The sequence below is a fragment of the Dermacentor albipictus genome, chromosome 7, assembly GCF_038994185.2.
Source record: "Dermacentor albipictus isolate Rhodes 1998 colony chromosome 7, USDA_Dalb.pri_finalv2, whole genome shotgun sequence".
NCBI classification, from domain to species: Eukaryota; Metazoa; Arthropoda; class Arachnida; order Ixodida; family Ixodidae; genus Dermacentor; species Dermacentor albipictus.
Window position 1 is genome coordinate 106,351,453 of NC_091827.1, and position 18,263 is coordinate 106,369,715.

The 18,263-nt window shown below is 47.5% G+C and overlaps 1 long non-coding RNA gene across 1 annotated transcript in view; it reads left to right on the forward strand.

Annotated features, from left to right (window-relative positions):
• Positions 1-861: 861 nt before the first annotated feature.
• LOC135903471 (uncharacterized) overlaps positions 862-18,263 on the forward strand; it is a 51,757-nt gene continuing 34,355 nt past the window's right edge. Inside the window, exons 1-2 of the long non-coding RNA XR_010564814.2 lie at positions 862-1,008; positions 11,365-11,640. This is a non-coding gene — a long non-coding RNA (uncharacterized lncRNA). The remainder of the gene's footprint in view (positions 1,009-11,364; positions 11,641-18,263) is intronic.

The window sequence follows — 18,263 nt, forward strand, 5'->3', positions numbered from 1 at the left end:
TAACGACCTGATCTACAACGTCTTCTTGGCTCCTCTAATGCCTTCAAGAACTATTCGTTACCTACTGATATTGAATGGTGAAAGGGGCAACTCAACAGCATAGTAAACGAAAGTAATCCAGATAAATTTAGACACCTATTGTCATGTTTTTTTTTTAAAACCCTTAACCTACCGCTACTACGCTGTTACTCTAACGTGTAACGTTTTTTTTACTTCTCAGTTTTATTTCCGGTTGTGTTGCCATTTCTACTGCTGATTCGTACCTTACTTTGTTTTGTTTTTAATTTTTGTTGCCTACCGTCTACTAAAGCGTACACTAAGTTTTGTTTACCACTGAAACAAATGAACTAAGCATTTCATAATAATGACCATAGTGTTTCTTGATGCCTCCCCTCCTCATGTAATACCCTGAAAGGGGTTCTTCATGGCCAATAACTGATGATGATGAAAAGTCAAGCGCAAAAAGACACGGACGGAGACAAGACGACAAAGACGAGCACTGATTTGAAAAGCCGGCAGCGAAAAAGGAAAATGAGGGAGATAAGCTTCTGCCTCTTCGAATATGTACCAACACTCCCCATTCACCACATTAACCAGCCAATGTATTGCGAAGTGAAAACTCATATAGAGCTGTTCTCAAATTTAGCATTATGGAGTTGTGTCATCGTCTTTTATGTTTCGTGGGCAAGAAAACGACCTGCGAAATAAACTTTCATCCCGCAATCTATAGTGCCACATTAACTTACATCTTTATGAAGACCTCAAACAGCTAAATACTGCAGCTGTTGTACTTTCACTGTGCGGGCTCCACCTGTGTTTTATTATGCGGCATATCCTGCGTAGAAACAAAGCGTCTTGGTGCTTTGTGCTCCCTTATATGTCTATATTAATATGACTCGGCGCAGCTGCCTGCAATGCCCTCACGTTTAAAAAAGACTGCAAAATATATTGTCCTGGTGAAGGTCTTGTTAAGCGTTTTCCTCCGGCTGACTTCGAATTATGGAAAAAGTAAGCATTTGTTGGTCTTATCCTGTTTCTTAAAATAGGTCTCTTCCGCTTTATTATCGGAGCTTTCAGTGTTATGCGAAAGCACTTGAAAAAAATGCGTTTCTTGAGCTTGAATCATCCTGAGGGCTGCAATGACTTCAACAGTGACATTGGCTCTATATAAGCTGCCTGCATGTCTCGAATCTTGTATTACCTTATCTTACCGATGCAGGCACAGCGCACACCCCTCAAATGTTCTATGGCGCACGTGCAAATATCGAAGAAGCGCCTGCATATAGAAGGCACTTGCCATTGATAGCCAGGTAGGTTCCAGCAGGGTCCTTTTATGCTTCTATATTAGACAGGAAACGAAGGCTACACGCCATGAGATCCTTTCATGCAGCACCCGCAGCGCACCCACTGCGCACATTGAAGACAATCGAAGCGGACACGCGGTACGGACACCTTCGGGGTTCCGTGCGAATGCCGACCACTTTGTAATGGCCGACTGCCATGCGCAGTGGGCGAGCACTGTGAGCGCAACGTAGAATCTGACGGTTTGTTTGTGCAAAGGACTGAAAATTGAAACGCCAACAACCTTGAAACTATTTCAATGTGTTCTTTTGTTTACAGGTTCGTCTGCCATTCTCAGAGTGGCCTAATGAAACCCCAGACCATGCACTTTGAGCTACGCCATGTTTAAAGACTGGCCACAGAGTAGTTAGACGGCACGTTTCAATGTACTTACGCGTCAAAAGCGTTGGTTGCTGTTCTTTGCGTTTCCAGTTTCATTTTTTAGGATTGTGCATGTTTCCCCAAGTAGAGACAGCAATGGTTCGGGACAGTGGCAATGCCTTATTGTGTCGTGTATCGGCGTGTTGTCCTGGTTGCAAGAGTACGAAAAAAGTATCTTTCTTTTGTTTGAATTTTATCCCACTGAGGTCTGCTCGGAATTCGAAAAAAAAATTTTGAAGTTCAGTGATGTCGTTTGAGCCAGCATCCTTAAGAACAAGGGCGTCGTGCCCTGCTAGTTGGACCAAACTGTAATGAATATTGTCACGTAGAGTGACGTATAAAGAACACAGTAGCAATACTGCCAGAGACGAAACAAACTTTTATTGGGCGAACCTGTGCCCACAAAAACAGGCTACAATTAAAGAACGGCGACAACGGTGAGCACAGTCGGCAATCGTCGAAATCTCATCACCAGGTCAAGCGCGTCGGCTTTTATACATCAATCATCGAATGTTCCAGAGTAATCACTGCGACCCGCATGCCTTGCACAAAGTTCTACATTATTTGCGTCGCGCACACATGCAATCAGGTTACACAACTGCCGATCACAGACAGCGGATGCAATCATCGACTACATTCCAGAAACTTCCGATATATGCAGGCGCGTCCTGCGCTGTGCAATAACATTTGTTAGGCGGTTAAACGCGGTCACCTGATAAAAATATACATGCACACGTGTCAATACCCCCCTCTTAAAAAGCATCGACCCGATGCTGCAAGCAACCGAAAGTAATAAAGGAAAAACACCCGTAGCAAAGAAACAACAAGATAAGGAAGTTCGTCAGCGTGCGTAAAAGGGTTTAAGACGCACTACGTGGACCACTTCAGATTGTGCGCGGCGCCGCTGGGACGGCGAATTGCCATCTGGCACGACCCCATTGTCCAGTGCGCCAATACGTCGGATGACTTTGTAGGGTCCGAAATAGCGTCACAATAGTTTCTCACTGACTCCTCATTGGCGTATCGGGGTCCAAACCCAAAACACTATCGCTCGGCTGGTACTCAGCGAAGCGTCGTCGGAGGTTGTAGTGTCGGCAGTCAGTACGCTGCTGGTTCTTGATCCGTAGGCGGGTGAGCTGTCGGGCTTCTTCGGCGAGCTGGTGATAGGTAGCGACGTCAAGAGTCTCTTCGTTAGTGACGTGCGGAAGCATGACGTCTAGAGTAGTCGTCGGATTCCTGACATAAACCAGCTTGAACCGCGTGATCTGGGTTGTTTCTTGCACCGCCATGTTGTAAGGAAAGACTACATGCAGTAGGACCGCATCCTACGTCTTGCGCTCGACGTTGACGTTGATTGCTCGCATGCCGGCAAAGGTTATGTTCAGGCGCTCCGTGAGACCATTCGTCTGCGGATGGTAGGCAGTTGTCCTCCTGTGGCTTGTCTGGCTGTATTGCAGAATGGCTTGGGTGAGCTCTGCTGTGAAGGCCGTTCCTTTGTCGGTGATGAGGACTTCGGGGGCACCATGTCGCAGCAGGATGTTCTCGACGAAACATTTCACCATTTCGGCTGCGCTTCATTTCGGTAGAGCGTTAGTTTCAGCGAAGCGGGTGAGAGAGTCCGTCGCCACGATGATCCACTTATTTCCGGATGTTGATGTCGGAAACAGTCCCAAGAAATGAATCCCGATATCCTGAAATGGTCAGCAAGGAGGTTCGAGCGGCTGTAGTTATCTTGCTAGCCTTGTCGGTGGTGTGTTGCGTCGCTGACAGTCTCGGCATGTTTTGACGTAATGGGCCACGTCGGTGGTCAGACACGGCCTGTAATACCTTTCCTGTATCCTTGACAGCGTCCGGGAGAATCCGAGGTGCCCAGCGATTGGTTCGTCATGCAGGGCTGCGATGTGTGTGGTGCGCGAGATGGTGCGGTGGTCGGGACGGACAGAAGCAGACGATAAGGAGTGCGCGCCAGCTCTGGCTTGGGGAGGTAAGGCGGGCGACTTTGCTGCACGACAGACGGGGCCGGCGTTCTGGCCAGGCAGCTGGGCGTAGAACTCGGGCACGTAGCCCGACTGCTCTCGTCCTGCACACGGGCACAGAAGCTCGCCGGCTTTGAGCAGCTGGCGGCACGCTCGGGAAGATTGGCGACGCACAGGAACGGGTTGGCATGAGGCCCCGGTCGGATGAAGTCCTGGTGGTTCGGGTCCGGAACTCCCGGCTCGGTGGCCGACCTTCTCCTGGCATCGTTTCCTGGAATTTACCCGGCGTCTCCCCCTGCGTCTCTCGGCGTCTCCCCCTTGCTTCTATCGGCCTCTCCCTCTTGCATCTGCTCCTGCCCGTCCCGACCACCGCACCATCTCGGGCACCACACACATCACAAGGGCATTACAGAAGCGATCTACCGTCAAGGCAACACTTCTGTGCCCGCCGCATAAGCTTTGCGGCTATGGCATGGCTAGGGGTCGTGGATTTGATCTTAATCACGGCAGCTACACTTCAATGAAGATGAAATAGAACACGCACGTGCAGTTCGATTTTGGGACACGTTGAAGAACATCACGGTGTTAAAGTTAATCCGGAGTCCGCCACGGTGGCGTGCCTCATAATCCGAGTGTGATATTTGCTCGTACAGCCCCGTAATCCCATTCAGGTTCAATACTTCTGCCACAATGCGATGTGCTATGTGAGGAAATGACAACGCTCAACTGTCTCAGAGGTTATGAAATATGGCGCACGAGAACGCCTTAAGCAAATACATCTCCCTGTGTTTTCTTTGTACTACGCAGAAAAACAGCAGTGGTGCACGCAAGGTAACGTTTAACATCAGCTCACTGCTCTCGTGTTAACCAAAACGTTAAAGAAATAAAGCAATCATTAGGATTTAGGCGTCAACGTCACCTATAATTAACGTCAGTGAAATCATCCAGCAGGAAAGTTTTCCTTACGTCGATTCCCACACTGCGTAGGATTTGCACAAGTTTTTCATACACTTTCATTTCCTTTAATTTATGATTGCTTTATTTCAATTAGTAACTACAAGTGATTTGCCGTATGTTGGCCTTGGTGTCGTTCTTTGTTGGCTTCTTATGATATTATTACGATATCATTGAGCGATTCTCAAGAAACGAGCCGCCGCGAGAACGACGATGAAGTTGGTCGGCGCGCTTGGCGCGAGCGAGTGTCGGCCTGGCTGTCTGGCTCCAGTGTAAATAGCCTGTAAATAGCCTCTTCTGTCTGTCTCTTTCCACACACAACAATATGAATAAAAATTGGACCCTGCGGTTAACCCTTTTTCTTCCCTTCATTACATAAAGAGGGTCTCGATCAAGCCAAAATTGACGCCTTCAGGTAGCATATGTGGGTTTATTGACCACTTGCCTTCACACAAAAAGATCACGCACTCGTGACGCCTGTGGCAGAAAGGATGTTCCACGTTCCGCCGCCAAGGTTTGTTAGTAGTGGCGCTTGCTAACACTCCCAGGGTTAGTTCTAGTAGTGAAAACATAAATACCCACGTATGCGGATGGGGAAATTTCACCGCGGTATCTCAATTGGTAAAGCATCGCATGCATAATTCGTAGACGTGGGATTGTTGGCCAGCTGCGGCAAGCTGTTTTCTTATGCACTTTCATTTTCATTACCTTTTGATTTGTTTATTTCAAATAGTAAGTACAAGTAATTTAACACATGTTGTCCTTGGTGTCGTTGATTGTTGGCTTCCGATGATAGCACAAGGCAGGCATTTAAAGTGAACTCAATGTGTTATGAATATACTTGTAACAATCATATGTAAAAGTTATCGTGGTATAAATGGGCGACATTTGCACTGCTGTCACAATCACTAAGATGCAATTTTGCACACCAATGTTGTCAATATAATAACTTCTAATTATGAAGTCATCGTAGTGCAAGTTCTGCAAACGAATTAGTGTGCCATAAATTATGCACACATAAACGTTTCAATGACGTTTGCTGCTACTTTCTCTTCGCCTGCTAAAGGCACAGACCGCTTTTTGGGCTGCCAAACCTGCTGCTGCGGGCGTGCTATGAAAAATAATGAATACGCAATGCGTCGTGACTTAAGACATCAAATTGAATGCTCAGCATAAAGAACAAATTTACACGAACATTCACGCCACTTGAGTGCTTTAAGGTAAACTTTTTTGATCAAATCATTTTTACCTCGGCTCCCAGTCAAGCCCGGTTGGTCGCCGACCGAGACACAACCACTGGACTGCTGCTGCCGGCTCTCGCCAGCTGTGGGCTTATCGCAGACCTATGCCGATTATATTGTTCCCTTCGCATTGGTGGAAAAAGGCTTGAAAACGCATTTCACGTCTGAAACTGTTGCCTTTACTAGAGCGTCCTTGGCTGCTTGATACACAGATTTTTTTGCACTGTGAAGGAATATAATATCCCACTAAATGAAAACGCATTCGATGTCATTGTGGAAACAGCAAAATCGCCTTCTCGCGTCTGCAAAATTTTTTCTGATACGTATAGCAAGACACTTCTTCAAAATCACATAAGTAAAACAGACATCGCTTGGAATGACCACACTGCGTGTCAGCCAAAATGTTAATTGCACCCCTCTTTCACTTATTACAAACCCGACTGCGCTGCATTGTTATACGTCACATCGTGAGCTCTAAGGTATTCACCGGGTACAATGTCCCAAACAAAGGCAACACAATAGCTACCTCTTCGGCGTTCTCAAAAAGCTGGAGCACACGCCGACTGCGCTGGCCAGCCCTATCAGCGACAGGTGCGCCCACGCAGTCCCGACAGCATGCCACCCCAGTGCCCCTGCAAGACACGTCGTTGGCGCCTTCCCTGCAACCTATATTTTCCGACCTCAGCGGTTCTTTGCGACGTGAACGGCGGCGTCCTGGCGGGCGTCATGCGGCTGCTTATTCGCGAAGTCGCGCCACTGGTTCAACCTTTTCACCGCAGGGTCTTCATTGTTCAGCAAGGCGACCATCTCTTCCTACAGTTCTTTGCGCGCTGCCCTCAGCTTCGTGATCAATGCACACGATAATTTGGGCAGGTACGAGTGGAGTTCCATGGACTCCACGAATATCTCCCACTGGCGAGGAGATAGTGCAGGTCCGAGGCGGCTGCCTTTTTGTAGCAACATCGGGCTTCAACGCCTTACGCAAAGAAACGACGGCACGAAGCTCGTCACTCAATCGCAAAACGAATGACGGTTTCTCTTATGGCACATAATTACGCAATACCAGCAATACTTGTGGAAGCATCGGCACGCCAAGTTAGCGTACGACGCCCAACCTAGCAGAAGAAATGGGTAATCGGCAGTAAAAAAATGCGCTAAGTCATTCACCGCCAGTATGTCACGCACATGTTTCATAATGAAAAACATAACCTGATCAATATCATGAACAAATTATTATATTATTTACCAAGTAGCGCTCATAATTTGCTACATTTCACCTTGGTTTGTGACGTTCACATCCACAAAAAAACCTACGCGCCGACTGGCCTCTATCCTTTCTCTCGTTTTCAGTACACCAGTGGGGTACGGGCGCTAGATTGGGGGAGGTATTTTGATGTTCGGAGCACGTGCTCTCAAGCCACCTCGTAGGGAACCGATCGAATGAGGTTACACTGGTGTCCGTTGCGAGTGCATCCCCGCGTTATGTTATATGGCCCCTGCTTCGTCAAGCCACAATGTGTTCACGCGGAACAGTGGCCTCGTTGAAAATAGCCGGCAGCCTGCGGGTCCACAGGGCACTGTGCCTCTGAGCACTACAGATTTTGGCCGCTTGGTGTTGTTCCAGATTGTTACACGGAGGCCGATACGCGTATCACTCCTTGCGTTATTTAATCCTATCCCCATAAGTCTTTCAGGCCTCTTCATGAGCCCTGGGGCAAATTAAGACATGGTTAATTACTGTATAGTTCATTAAGGCACGCGAACCCATGGCCCATCAAAGAGAGATAGGCGAACCGGCCATGTCTTCAAGTGCAGTTCTAATTCACACCGTGAAAGTCGAGTGTCGAACCCACTAATTTTAGTGTTAATTGAAGCGAAGTTTATCAAGGCAAAGTGAATTGACATATGGTTAATTTAATCACTCCAACCCACGAACTTTGGTGTTAGGGTGATGCTACTTAAGTGAGAGTGATTTAAGTAGAGTTAATTAAGTCACCCAAGCCCACGACCTTGGGTGGGAGGAAACAACAAGATGCAACAACACATTAGAATAAAAATGTCAAGTAACGTAAAGAATGTATCGTGAGCTAGCAGGCTTTCGCCTTCATCCTCTTTAGTGTATGCTAAAATGACTCAACTTTTTACATTGGTGATGGCCGATGCTTCAATAATATGTAGTGCCATTGACACACAGCGCTGTCACTATTTGTCTGTTTCTCTCTGTAAGTCCTCGCTCACTCGCACTTACACATTATATCACAATTTTCAACCAACTACCAGGCCAACGTGTTTTATCTAATTTTACATAATAGCGACCTTCAAAAGCGTCACTATAATGCATCTTAAACGCCAAAAATTGTTGCCCGATCGTGTCAATAAGCAGAAAACTACACGCGTCAAAAGTGGAATCTAATCAAATGTATTTTACATTAAAATCAAGCGGGGGTTGACGGAATACCTTTTTGCGACACTCCATTAGCCTATTGAAGATACCGTAAAATGAAGATATTTTATTTTGCTGTATTCTCAACACATACGTAAGCGCAGAATCCATACTTGTAGTGTTCTCAATCTAAGGTTGGTGCTTATCTTGATCGCATGGATGGACCAAGAAGGTTGTGGATTTCAGTTTCAGTTTCAGTTTATTATTCTTTAAATACAATTAATTGGTAAGGGAAAATACAAAGACTAGGGTCCCAAAGTCACAGACGTTGTCGGCGAATGTGGAACATCCTTTCTGCCGTAGGCGTCACGAGAACCTGAGGCCTCGTTCTCGTGACGCCTGCGGCACAAAGGATGTTCCACATCCGCCGCCATAGTCTGTGAGTGGTGGCGCTGGCTACTAGAGTACTACTAGGAAACAAATACCAAAGAAAGTGGATGGGGAGACGGCGCCGCGGTAGCTCAATTGGTAGAGCTCGCACGCGAAATGGGAAGATTGTGGGATTGTTACCCTTCTGCGGCAAGTCCTTTTTTCATCCACTTTCCTTTCCAATAATTTATCGTTTCATTATTTCATTTATTAAGCACAAGTAATTCCCCCTATGTTGTCCTCGGTGTCAGTGTTTGTTGGCTTCTTATGATATGACGCAATTAGTGCATTCTTTTTGTTTAGGGTAAGTGACTTTTGCTGTGAACATGCATCGGATGTGCTGTACAAGAGTTTCAAAATAAACATCCACGAAAGCGTGCAACTAGGCATATTGTCCCTTACGGTCACGGCGTCTAAATATGAAGACGCGACTTTCTTCGTTGCGTTTTCCACCAAAAAGCGGAGGAGTGACTGTGCAGACTGGTGCAGGTAATATTCGAGACATACATAAATCCAACTAATGACATCTTATATGAGGCGGCGAAACACTACGGGAGAAAAAGCTGTCTGAAGACGGACAACTCTATGTGTCATGGAAGCTCTGGTTTGTCGCTTTTCAAATTTCTCATGTGCAGCCACCTCACTCATTCACAACAATTAAAACACCCAGTTTTATGTAAAGAAAATGCTACCTTTAATGAAAAACACTTACTCAATACTCATGGTTCTGTTACTGACAAGTTTTGGCGTTGTTTTCGTCCACGTCTCCATACGGAGGCACCTTGACCTACTCAATCTTTTTTACCACGGTGATGACCCATATAGTGACCACACGAAAATTTAAAACCACCGACACTTCTTGGAGTTCTTGTATTGTCTAGTTGACCATCGAAGTATCAGGTTGTGTTTTTTAGTATTGCTTTTACTTTTGAGTGGTGGAATGCTTAATTGTACAAATCGCCGCACGCAATGTTTGATCGTGAAGATGGTAAACGCTCACATTTTCGGACCACCAAACGAGTGACGTCGGTCTGACTACTACGTTGCGTGCTCGAATGATTATCCGAAAATGAGAAACTCCTAGTTTCAGGCAAGAACAATACAATTGCGTTCGCGCGAACCTGACCCGCAGTGCGGACTGTTTTTGTATTTGAGAATTTTACCTCCACTGCAAGTTAGGATTGTTTTTTAATGTCATTCTCGAATAGCTCATTCTGAGTAACCGTCCTTGCTCCTAAACATGATACGATTGTGTGAGGTAGGATGAGAACGACCACTGGCCCCAGCAAGTCCAGTCGCCCTTTCCGCAGCCTAATGCGATTTTTTCCTGTGCATAGGAGCAGAGGACTGTTTCTTGGAATACCGCAACCTGTCAACCCGTTAATGCACCACTAATAGCCAGTGGCCCTCCTCTCTGTAAACTGGCATATTGCGCTTGCGAAAACAAGACAGTATTGAGTCATGATATCTCGATATGAGGACGCGATGTAATTTGCATAATAATCTTCCCAGCGAGGACAATTTTTTTCTTCCGGCTCTGGACACCTAAAACAGCAATACCTACACGTTCTAAAAATTTCCCCGCAGAATACATCAATTCGTGACTAAAGGGGTTCAATCAAAACTTGCTTGTTTTTATACATGTGTAGGCGGCTTCGCGTTCTGTTTTTAAATAATAGAATCTAATTTCTAAATACAGCTTTTTGCGCACGAGCCGAGGGCGAAAGAGAGGCTGAGACACACGAGCGTGGACCTAAAACATTGTTTTATATTGTAGCAAGGACCACATATATACCAGAATCTGTGACATCACGTGTGCGCCACCCGCTAATGCCTCTCAGTCTTCCACGCTTTGCAAGAATGTCGCGGTTATTCCGTATATATAGGGCATATCGCATCAACTAAAAAGATTGGCCAGCGCGCCAATGTAAAAGTGTTTTTTTTCCGCTCCCGATAAACTGCAATCTTTGTGCAAATTTACCAGTGCGCGTGCCCCCAAAGAGCCTGCTTGCGAAAAGGGACATCAAACAAAGTTCGTTGCAAGTGTGGAAGGAAGAGTTTATAATCTGCCTTTGAACTGCGGGCGTAACAATGTTGGTCAGACCGGATGATGCCTTGATGACAGGCTACAGGAGCATCTCTACAATGTGATAGAAATGAGAGGGGGTTTTTTGGATGCCCACTGTTGAAATTGTACGCGTATAATCAGGCAGACGCCACAAATAGGGTCACATGTAGCCCGGTGTATAGTGCATGCTAAATCATCAGCAGAAATTGTAATCAGAGCTGAATTCATTGACATCTGTGGTAACACCTTTGTGTCAAAACCATCCATCTACCTTTTCAGCAAGGAGCTATCCTTCAGGTGCTGAGAAAGGTATTTTATGCGGGTGGCGCACACGTGATGTCACACATTCTGCTATATATGTGGGCACTTGCTTCAAAATAAAACAATGTTGTAAGTCTGCATTCATGTGCTACCAAGATGCCCACACAGTCACCTTAGAGAGCTTATTTCTTAATTTTAAGAAAATATAACCGCCTTTACCGCATATACGTTCAACTGGCACTGCTATATCTTGGCACGCTTCCCTAAAATAAATCACGAAGATGAGCGGCATGATTCCAGTAACAATTTTCGATTTCTTTGTTTCACCAGAGAACCAATGGATGAAATAAATCTCTAGCCGCATAACCCTGTTTGCTGGAATTTGGAGAACGTTGGCAACAGCAAGCGATGAGAAATCAGCCACTGATGTTGCTCTCCATCTTGGCCGGCGCCCTGTTGTGCCGAGAAACATATTCTTATGAGTGCCAGCCTCTCGAAAGCAGCAGTTACTACAGTTTTAATGACATGGCCCATTTCGTCGTCTCGGAGCAGAGAAATGTTACCTTCTATAACACGGTCCTCCAGGTCACATGTGTATGTTCAGTGGTAAGTCGCTATGTCTTTCCTGCTTCTTTTCATTTGCATCAGTACTTTTTTTTTCTTCCACAGTTTCCATATGCAAAGCTTGAACAGCGCAGGAAGCCTTGAAAGCAATTCTCACTTTCTAAAGCGTCACATTAGTTGCTGGGTTATTTTGTTTTTGTGATGTGTTCATTGCAATGTGAATTGCAGCATTAGGTATTCTGTAAGCGTATGCTGTCACATAACGTCAGGCATGTTTTTGCTACGTTTCGGGGGCTTCAATTGCGTGTCCCCTATTTGCTGCAATTTTCGTTTATGTTATGCAACGGTGCAGTAAGAAAACTACTGCACTGTAAAAAGTATCTTGTATTCCTGCTACATATTTGACTGGCGCACATTTTATTAGGCAAGACACGGGCAAAATGAAAAAACTTTCTAAACTTCATAAACTGCATTCATAAACTGTATATGAATGCAGACCCCTTCCTTAAACCTAACACTACGCGCCAAACACGAAATCATCATGCACAATCATTAACCCCTTACAGTGCTAGGATTAACGCCTTTAAATACTCATTTTTTCCACGCACCATTGAGGAGTGGAACAGGTGTCCGCCAGATCTTTTAACCAGAGATGATTCTTTTGACTCAATGTTTTCTTTACAGCATTTAATTTGAGAGCCATTTATTTCTACGTTTACTTTTTGTATTTTGCATCTGAGCCTTGTATTTATTGCTGTATTTTGTGTTACAACTTGTATTTAACATTTTTCAATTTTGCTAATGCTGTACCTTTTGCATATATTATGTATTCGCCCCTCCTGCTTGGGCCTACTGTAGGCCTGCGGTATGTTCTAAATAAATAAATAAAGAAAGAACAAGAGCAACATCAGCAGGAACCTGGTCTGGGAAATGAGTAAAAGAGCTGGTCGGGGACACGCCTGTTCCCTCAAGAATAGACGGCGGAGGAGCATTACGATTCATCCTATTTCAACTGGTGGTTCTCGCACCGACAAATTCTATGGTTATAAAAGCACGAGTGGGTGAATTGACGCCCTTGTTTTTCCCTAAATAATCAGAAGATACAATATAAAAATATGGTTGCCACTCTTTCATAGGAATGGGCAACGCGAAACAGAAACCCGTCTTCAAAGAAGCTGTTGCATGATTATTGTACGTGTAGAATTAAGTTGCAAGTAGGCATCCGCGGCACTCTACCACTGCAGAGGGATCCTCGTCTATTGCCACAGACAGCGAACGTTGTCAAACGAATCGCGACCGGGAAGCATCCACAGGAGACACTGCATTGGCGCGCCGGATCTCTGCGCAAATCCGCCATAATCCACAGGCGTTTCCGAACCGTGCAAGTGAAATCGACCGGGCTGTTAGCAAATCGCTTCGTGAACTCATGGTTCGATGCAGCGAAATGCGAATGATTGGCGGGTCAGTGACGGTGTGGCAGGTTTGCGTGGCTACCGGCGTTCTATTGGCTACCGGCGTCTTGCTGCCGAGTCGCTTCAGCAAAGCTATAGGTATTTTGGTCCGGCTCCGTAATATCATGGACAGCCACTTGAGTTGCGAAGCGCTCACCTTCGGAAATGCGAGTGGGAGAGTTTTCAGCGTCTGCTGCAAATGTTTCTCGCCCTACCAAAGCAAGATTCCTTCGTCGACGTCGTGGTCTTTCTGCGCCGCTTAGTGCAGCAATTTTCTTAGTTGGTACCATGGCAAGGAAAGCAGTAGCCAGCGTTTAAGCTCGGCTGATGCATGTTGAAGCACCACTGTGTAGGTGGCGATGTGTCACAGGCTACTCCGACACGAAAGATAAACTTATGCGGAATCTGCGTCGCCAACTCAGCAGACCGCCTACACCACCTACACCAGGCTACACCTTATTGGAGCGTCCGCTGCGCTGAGTCTGTAGGAGGACATGATGGCTGCCAGTGAGCTGGGCCCTTGTACCTACATTTAGTTCTGGAGACGGGCGCATGCGGCGAGCAGAGCGGCGGCTGCAACGACAAGCGTGGCCGACCTCTAGAACGACGCTGCGCCGACCAAAACACACCACATTGCTGCGTCCGTGGGCGCTACCGGGCCCCCTGCCCACACGGATCGGCGATAAAGCAAGTTAGGGAAGGCAAGCGTCAAGAGGGCCCATGGGCAGTCAAAGTAAGGCGAATAGGTTGAAAGCGAAGGGGCCTAGCACATCCCTCCGGTAAACGATACTGCGCGCGGCGCTGTGGACGAACGGTACACAGGACGCCCGCATGGAGAGTCCAGATGACTTGGATGAGGTGGTGGATGCGAGACACTGTCACAACTCGTGTCGCGGGAGGGTGGTGTCAGTCAATCTTTTTTCTGTGTGTCACCTGATGATTGTCCATAGCCTTCGATTTCGGTGCTGTCAGAGCTGTAGAGCTGTCGCCAGAAGGGTTTGACAAGTCGGCCGAAGGAAAGGACCAGCAGCGGAGGCAAAGGACGCAGATCGGTGCTACAGCTGCGCTGCTCTCGCTGGGTTGTGGGTGCCGCGGGGTAGCGTGGGAAGAGTCGCACGAGGTGGAGTTGATCGGCATGGTCGCATGTACCACCGTCTTCCAGGTGCCGACCTGGCGCACTGACCGCAAGGCTGGCTCAGGAGCTGGCGTGGATGGATCGGTTAGAGGGTTGGTCGGGCGTCAAATTTGGCGTTTGTGACAGCGCCGATCGCGTGCGGTACCCTAGCTGGCGTATGTCACCGCTGGCATGTGCCATCATTGAACTTGATAAAGGCGAAAAGACCAGGGAAAGCACGGTAGCGCATCAAGGCCTGCTGACGAAACCCCACGAACACATGGGGAGGTGGGCCTGCTGGTGGCAGTGAGGGTGGTGGTAAAGATGAGTGGCGCACCATGCGATCAACCTCTGGAAGAGCGCGGTACGCAGAGGCGTAGAAGTTCAAGACGGACTGCTGCAGCTTGTCTTAGGGGTGCGGGCAGGCGATTGAAAGCTGAGACAGAGCTGAAGAGCAAGCGGTTGGATGTCCGGAAGTACCTAGTACGTGAACTCCTGGATCCATATCCAGTTTAGTGCCACAGCAGCCTCATACTGCGCGTACCATGCGCGACGTCACGGGACTGGAACGGTGGTAGTGATTGTACCGACTGGGGCACTCCAGCCAGGTAACCATGGCAGGGTCTGGATCGGTTCAGCGTGCGTGCTGACGGGTCATCACTGTAGGAGGACGTGTCAGCGGCCAATAAGCTGTGCTATCGCCTCTACGTTTAATTCAGAAGAGGGGCGAAGGCGGCGAGCGGAGCGGCGGCCGGGGCGTGAGGAGGAGCCGCGCTAGTCATGAGAGGACGTCTGAAGGGCGTCGATGGAGACGGCGAGCTGTTCGATCCGGAACTCTTAGCGGGCTACGATAGAGTACTCTAGGGTTGTAGAGAAGGCGGTGGCAGGAGAAGTCGCGTCGTGTACTCGATTGGCGAGATCGGCGAGGCGCTTCAGGGTCAAATCTACTGCAGCTGCCAAGGCAATGCGCGTAGTCGGCGGGTAGCGCTACAGGAAGAGCTCCTTCAACAGTGCACCGTTCGCGTCGAAGTTGCTTTTTCCTAGGAGCCGTCGCATGCTGTTGAGCAACTGAGTAGGGCGCCGATCTCCAAGCTTCTCGGAGGAGAGCAGATGCTGCAGGCGTGCGCTCTCAGTCTATGGTGTAGCTCAAAATACAGAGTTTCACTTACTGGTATGGGTCATCGCCCAAAGGTGCACTTATGACCTCTGCCACCTCTTAAGCAATATAAGGAGACAAGTTGGCAATTAAGTGGCGATACCGAGCAGTGTCCGAGGCGATGTGGTGTATATCAAAGGATGCTTTGAACAGGGTGAGCCAAACCTGTGGATCCTTGTGCCAGAACATGGCGATGCGAAGCTGTATAGTTGCGACGTCCTCTGGATGTGGGGTAGCGTCAGGTAGAAGGTCGCCTGAGGGCGGTATGTGGCGGGGCTCAGTCAACTTGTAGTCTGGAGCCATAAAATCTCGCGAACCAAGATGGTTGCAGTGGAGCGCCAGCACCTGAGGACCAGAGTAGCAGGCTAGTCATTACTGATCACCACTGAGAAATGAGTCATCACGGCTCATTGGCACGGCGGCCAATGAGCCGTGCTGTCGTCCCAACATTTCATTCAGGTGAAAGGCGAAGGCGGCAAGAGCAGCGGCGGCTGTGACGACCAGCGTGGCCGGCTTCTAGAAAGACACTGCGCGTCCCTAGCTTGCGCTGCTTGCGCCTCTAGCACGCGCTGCCCAACTTTATTGGGCAGCGCGTAGGCAGCACCGCGCAACACCGACCCCGACCACGGCACCCCGCGTTGCGCAGTCGGTGGACGCTGTAGAACTACCGAAGCGCTAGCTCTCGGCGCTCGATACTCTCAAAATGCAGCATTTCACGTTACCGCACCCAGACAGGAGCTTGCTCGACACTTTTCAGGAGCTTGCTCGACACACTCCTGGCTTCTCCGAGGAGCGAAGTGCAATAGAGCGTATTTAGAATGATGGGAAACTCAGCTGCACGATTATATTCGGGTTAGTAGACCAACACTTTCGGTTGTTGGACCTTGAAAGTGGCCGGTCCAAAGACCGGAATGATTGCATGAATAAACCGAAAAGAACCGCAAATCGGTGCTTTTCATCTTCCTATATATTGAAATACGGATGATGACCAGAACAGTCAGCCACAGCAGACCCGTTTATTCCTCAGTCACTGCCCAGGCTCCAGCACGAAAAGAGCATGGATGATGATTACTACATACACATGAGAGGGACCTGCGTTATATGTGCCTAATATATATATATATATATATATACATATATATAAATATATATGTACACACATATATATATATATATATGTCGATTTCGTACGTTCTGTCCATCCCAGCATAGAGCACAATGTCGAAGACTTAGGCAGGGTAAGATGCAGGTTTCGTCGGTTAGTGATGTGTCGGGTTTACCTCAATTTGAAGAGAGAAAGAGTAAAATTGGCCACGAAGGGTCTGGTCAACCTTGAAGCAGTAAGGGTAAAAGCGGAACCAACTTACAGTGGTGCTTGCAAACAAATGTTCAGCCTTAGAAAAGAGTGATGAAGATGAGATAGAGCAATGAACGTAACCATAACTAGACTGGCTTCACAAGCAGCTATTTAAATATTAGGTAAGGCGCCAAGGCAAGCAGTAGGTAAGCGCTCCCAAGTATCGAAAGACCTCCTATAGAAATGTCAGTGATTGAAAGTGCCCAACTCAAGAGATCAGATAGATTTTGCGTAACTCTGAAAACAAAACAACAAAGAGAAAGTCAAGAATATTCAAAATGATAACGTAAGAAAGCCTGAGGATGCATTACGAATGGACGCAGCATGAAATCAGCGAGAAAAAAAAACTTGACATAGGACAAACCAATATGTATACACTTAAATGTAAGCAAGGTAGTACCATGTGCAATTTGGACGATATAGGTAAAGGAGCTGAAGGATTCTATGCTGAGCTGTCCAATACCCACAGCAACAAGAATGTTCTTATTCGAAGTAGTGATGAACATGTTATACAGGCTTCTCCTATAACTAGCGATGAAGTTAGAGGGACCATCCAAGACATGAAACAGGTAAAGGCGGCAGGAGGGGATGGAATAACAGTCAATTTAATCAAAAGTGGAGGAGGGATGATGCTTGAAAATCCTGCCGTCCGGCTGCTGTGCATGCTAGGAAATGCCGTGGTTTCAACATATCGCGTGAGGTAATCTGTCGCGACAATGATACACTTATTTCCGGCAGCAGATATTGTGAATGGGCCCAAAAGATCCGTCCCGATTTGTGCAAACGGCGTTTCCGGCACTGGAAAGGGATGTAATAGTCCGGCAGGTTTTGTAGGTGGCACTTTTCGTCGCTGACAGTGAAGGCACGTTCGAGCGTAGTGCTTCACCTGTGCTGCGAGCCATGGCCAGTAATACTTTTCTTTGATCCGTGCTAATGTTCTTGTGTAGCCTAAGTGACCTGAGGTAGCTTCATCATGACAGGTCTGCAAAATTTCATTGCGGGGAGTTTTAGGGACGACAAGCAGATATCTCTTCCCTGTTGAAGTGAAGTTCCTCCTAAAAAGAACACTGTTGCGTAGGCAGAATGATGACAGGTGCCTTGAGTACAATCTGGGCTTGTTTATGGTGCGGTCTTCTAAGAAATTAATCAGTGACGCGAGCTCCTGGTCTTCTTGCTGTTGTAGAGAGATGGTGGCCACATCAACAACTCCTAAAAAGCCTACGGATTCGTCATCATCTCCGCCTGACGACTCGATCGGCGATCTGGAAAGGCAGTCAGCGTATAAGTGTTGCCTTCCCGATTTATAGGCCACTGTCATGTCGTACTCTTAAAGCCGTAGGTTCCAGCGTGCCAAACGTGCAGATGGATATTTCATGTCGGTCAACCAACAGATAGAATGGTGGTCACTTAGAACTTGAAATGGGCGGCCGTATCTGTACGTGCGGAACTTGGTAACTGCCCATACTACAGCCAAGCATTCCTTCTCTGTGGTGGATTAGTTGGACTCGGCACGTGACAATGTTCTACTCGCTCAGCGCCATCTTGCCGCTGAACAAGGACCACGCCAAGACCTACGTTGCTGGCATT